This window comes from Schistocerca americana, chromosome X, assembly GCF_021461395.2.
Source record: "Schistocerca americana isolate TAMUIC-IGC-003095 chromosome X, iqSchAmer2.1, whole genome shotgun sequence".
Lineage (NCBI taxonomy): Eukaryota > Metazoa > Arthropoda > Insecta > Orthoptera > Acrididae > Schistocerca > Schistocerca americana.
The window spans coordinates 168,585,260-168,590,283 of record NC_060130.1 but is presented as its reverse complement, the minus strand read 5'-3'; the positions used below and the strand labels follow the sequence as shown (position 1 = coordinate 168,590,283).

Genomic DNA, 5,024 nt, shown 5'->3' with positions numbered 1-5,024 from the left:
TAGGATTGTCATGTTCTCTGGGCTTTAATGTTTGTGTTACTTATGCTAATGTGCTTGATGGATTTATGAATAATAATGTAGTTACTGCGTGCCTAAATGGCGTTGTTTGTGCTTAGTTCCAACGGCCTATGTGAGCCAACTACAGTGGTGACCCTGACTTCATGCGTTCTTCATAACTTTGAGTTTTTCGACGTTGGGACAACACAGGAAACTTGCTCACAATGGCACACGTATATCATCAGTAACAGGATGGGTTACTTCTTCAGAAGGAGGACTAAAGCGCCATCACTGTTTCTTCTACACCAGAAGATTCAAATCAGAGAGGAAATGAGGCAGTAACCATTAATTTCATGGACCATAGTGCTAATGGTGGACCAATGCGTGAACATAGCAATGGACAGCAACTATGTTATAGTACGAATATAACCTTGATTCAGATTGCCATGTACAGTGAATCCTCCACATACTTAAAGGTGGAACAGTTTTAGAAAAGCCGGTGTTATTGCAAGAGACTACTGCGTCACATTCTACTGCGGCCGATTCTACCACATCGATTCATAACCTGAGGTCTCCACCCACTTCGCGTTATACTCTGTGACCGTTGGAGCGATGTGATGCGTGCTTCAGTGACTCAGCCATGCCAATATTAAATGGACAGTCGCATGAAGTATGCATCAGGTGTCAAACCGTGCCGGCAGCATGCCAAGATCTTTTGCCGTATAACTCTGGCAACACAATGCAGTGAGTGGTTAGTGCTGAACAATGATGAGTGGAAATCATTTCAGAGTTACCAGCGTTCCGACCCAACCACCCACAGACTTCGTTTGCACTCCGTCTACAGGCCATAAGTGGCCCATCGGGACCATCCGACCGCCGTGTCATCCTCAGTGGAGGATGCGGATAGGAGGGGCATGGGGTCAGCACACCGCTCTCTTGGTCGTTATGATGGTATTCTTGACCGAAGCCGCTACTATTCGTTCGAGTAGCTCCTCAATTGGCATAACGAGGCTGAGTGCACCCCGAAAATTGGCAACAGCACATGGTGGCCTGGATGGTCACCCATCCAAGTGCGGACCACGCCCGACAGCGCTTAACTGCGGTGATCTCACGGGAACCGGTGTAACCACTGCGACAAGGCCATTGCCTACATACAGACTTGGTTTCAAATCACTGAATTCAGTTTACAGAGTTATGGAATGGTGGATGATGCAATAAATTTGTAGCAGTGCTCAACAATTTAGCCGAACATTCTCATATCATTAGTGAGATCATTGCCACTCCAAGTACTTCAAACAAATCGTATATGATAAAAAAGGGCGTTATTTTCATGCCTGTCACAGATACCTGAACAACAAATAAGCTATGCCTTGTATGAAAAGACCGTCAGAAGTAGAACACCTTCGCAATTATGGCAGCACGTAAGCCACACAGTGGGACCTGACATATTTTCAGATGACACCTTATGGAGAATATGGCTGCCCAGGCTTCCACTGTCACTGCAAGCTACGCTAATTTCAAGAGCACATGTCACTATAGATATCAAAGTACACTTGGCTAATAGACTCTATGCAGTACCGCAGCTGCATAAGGAAGCGGGTATGCACTTAAGAAATATTACCAATAATATGCAGGGAAGCATATTGCCACAGCTGGAGAGGAATGGTTCTGGAGAAGTACGAACACTTACGAACTCGCATGAGCCTGGTAGGGTGCGACGTGAGGGATCACGGGATCCACTGAGACGAAATAGTACACTGATTAAGCAAGCTTTAGCTGAAGTAGCTGACTCCCTTCGAAGGAAGACTATTGACCCAAAGTTCTTGGCCTTGCATGGAGAGCATATCAACACAGTATGTAATGGCGCTTCATAGCCGAAGGAGATATGTTGGTTTCATGACAAATTTGAAGCAATACCGCGTAAATGTACTTCTCATTGCAATTTCGCATATCAGCAACAACATACTACTGTCAGTGCGATGGACGACAAAGCCCAAGAGCAATGCAGCGTACAAGGTGTAAAGGACCAGAATAACGTTTTGTTTCTTCAGCTTTAGGACACAAGGATTTACGTGGAGGATAGAGGGTCTGGTCGCCACTTCCTGGTAGACTCTGGTTCTGTAGTAAGCACCGTACCATGGGAACAGTCCCGTCAGGCAGCAAACCAATAAGGACCTTGCTATGTGGCGTTAACGACACACCAGTGCGTCATTGTGGAACATGTCGCCTCACAGTAGATTTTGGACTATCGTGCACTTTCTGCTGGAATTTTGTGATAGCAAATAGGGGCACCACATACTTTCACTAGATTTAGAAAAAGAAACGATTAGTTGCTCTGTTATTGAACATTGAGTGTAGAGGCAGATGGACAATTTAGGTGCAACAGCATGCGGAGATAAAAGAAAACGGTTGACGAAAATTGTAGTCGATAATGTAGAGCAGATCACCAAGACTCACACCAAATTACAGGAGATGGTACAGGAGAAAGTGTTATTGCATTAAGAAAATTCAGAGTTGCGGTAAGCTGTAATGATTCGTCAAGAACAGTAGACAACATTCAGAAGAGATTAGCAGCCATGCAGCATCAGGAGCAACAGCCTCGACTTCAGGTGGCGTAGTATCTCGACAGACTAGGCTGGAAGACACAAAATACACAGGTCAGTGTTGTGCAAGCCACCAATATTTTACCCGGGTATCTCGGCAAAAGGAAAGACACAGTTAATACAAAACGGAGACAAAAAGCATTTGGAGGTGTTGTTCAAGGCACAAAGCATTACATTCACAAATTGCAAGATCCCCTAGTCTACATCAATGCAGGAGGCTGGCATTTGGGCAGCTAAACAAGTTGTGAATGAACTTTTGCACTCTAGACATAGTTCGGCCTTCTGTTAGTAACTGGGCACCGCCGATCCATTTAGTATCTAAGAAGGAGAGTTCTTATAGATTGTGTGGAGATTATGGATCACTTAACTCCCATATTATAGCAGATAGGTATCAAATTCCCAACTTACAGGAGTTTTCACACGCTCTGGCAGTTGCAAATATATTTAGCTTGATAGACTGCAAATTCCCGTGGCGCCGAAAGACACTCCTTTTTGAAATGATGCGAATGCCTTACGGGTTATTAAGTGCAGCCCAGACATGGCAGCGTTGTATCGACTCAATGTTAGAAGAGCTTCCGTTCTGTTCTTGATACTTGGATGATATATTTCTTTTCTCAAAATCGGCAGAAGAGCATGAAACACATTTAAAATTGTTTTTGATACTGTGAAGATACATGGTGTCGTGGTCAACGAAGAGAAGTGTCAACTTCGGAAAAACGAGGTAAATTTTTTGGGTCATTCTCTAACTACTTCTGGCATTAGACCTACAGCTGATAGGATTGAACCAGTCCGCTCCATGCCAGGACCTACGACCTTCAAAGAACTGCGACGATTTCTTGGAGCAGAGAACTTTTACAGCAGACACTTGCCTCGGGCAGTGCAGTTGCAGGCACCTTTGGCAGACTCCTTGATGGGGAAAGACAATCATGGGAAGCGCGTGCTGAAGTGGACAGATGATATGAACAAGCTTTCGAGAAGATCAAACATAGCTAAGAACAGTCGGTTACGTTAGCACATCCGGTAGAGGGTGCCCCTTTAACTATGTCAGCAGACACGAGTGACGCCGCGATTAGAGAAGTTTGGCGTCAGATAATCAATGGAAAACCTTACCCACTGAGATTCTTTTCAAAAAAGCTAACTGCTGATCAACGCAGGTGGTCGCCGTTTGAGAGTTGACTGTTGGCAGCTTATGAGGCAATCAGGTACTTTAAGGCGGACATCGAAGTATGAAAATTCACAGTATTGACAGACACGTAGGCCCTCGTGGACTCAGTAAGAAAACATAGTAAACATTGTCCACCTCAACGTTTTTGGCACTTGGGTTTGATCAATAGATTCTCAACGGATCTGGTACACATTAGAGGGGTGGATAATATTTCCAGATTAAATTCACTGTCAATATACCTCGACCTCAACGACATGCAGCAGCCCAAGAAAACGACGCGGAGCTCCAACAATTGTTGTGAAAAGCAGGCAAATGGCTGATACAGCAGACAGGTTATGGTGTGACACATCATATGGTCGTGCCAGGCAGTTCGTGCCTAAAAAGAATAGACAAACTATCTTTCAGAAATAGCACGGTTTATCACATCTGGGAATACGTCCATATACCAGACTAGTGACAGAAGATTTTGTGTGGCTGAACATGAAAACAGATTGTAAACTTTGAACTCAAGCTTGGTGTAGGATATCAAAAGAGCAAAATAGATAATCACACAAGTCCTGCTTTAGGAACATTCTATGTTCCAGCTTGCCATTTACGGCTGGTTCGCCTAGACTTGATTGACTCTGTTCCCACATTTAGGGGATTTAAATACATCCCATCTGCCACTAACAGAGTGACAAGATGAGTGGAAGCCACCCCATTACCCAACATCACAGCTTGGTCTGCAATGAAAGCATTCACTGAAATGTGAATGGTTCACTTTGGATGCCCAGTGGCCATCATAACTGATCAAGCCTGACAGTTTGAGTTGGCACTGTTCTGAGCTTTTGTAAAATGTGTGGAGTGAAACGCTTTACAACCAACACTTACCACCCCGAAAGCAATGGGTTGGTAGGGCAGTGACACTGCTCGTTAAAGGAGGCATTAATGTGACACAGGGATGGGTGGCACGAATCTTTCCCTTCGATTTATTAGGAGTCAGATCACGATTCAATGAAGACATAAAAGCATCATTAGCAGAAATTCTATACGGACCTTCCGGCAGAGCTCGTCGAACGAGCAGCCTAACATGAATCTGGGCAGCTGCCAGAATTAGTACAACGTATGAAACTTCATATTTCCACTATTCACACTCCTCCCCCGACAACACACGCTGTTCCACGAGTTATTCACAAAGAACTGTAGAACCGTGCTTCCATGATGCTGAGGCATGATACAGTGAGTCCAGCCTGCCAGCTGTCATATTAAGTACCACATAA

At 44.6% G+C, this 5,024-nt stretch overlaps 1 pseudogene; it reads right to left on the bottom strand.

Annotated features, from left to right (window-relative positions):
- Positions 1-1,027: 1,027 nt before the first annotated feature.
- Positions 1,028-1,145, bottom strand: LOC124557312 (annotated as a pseudogene).
- Positions 1,146-5,024: the final 3,879 nt, after the last annotated feature.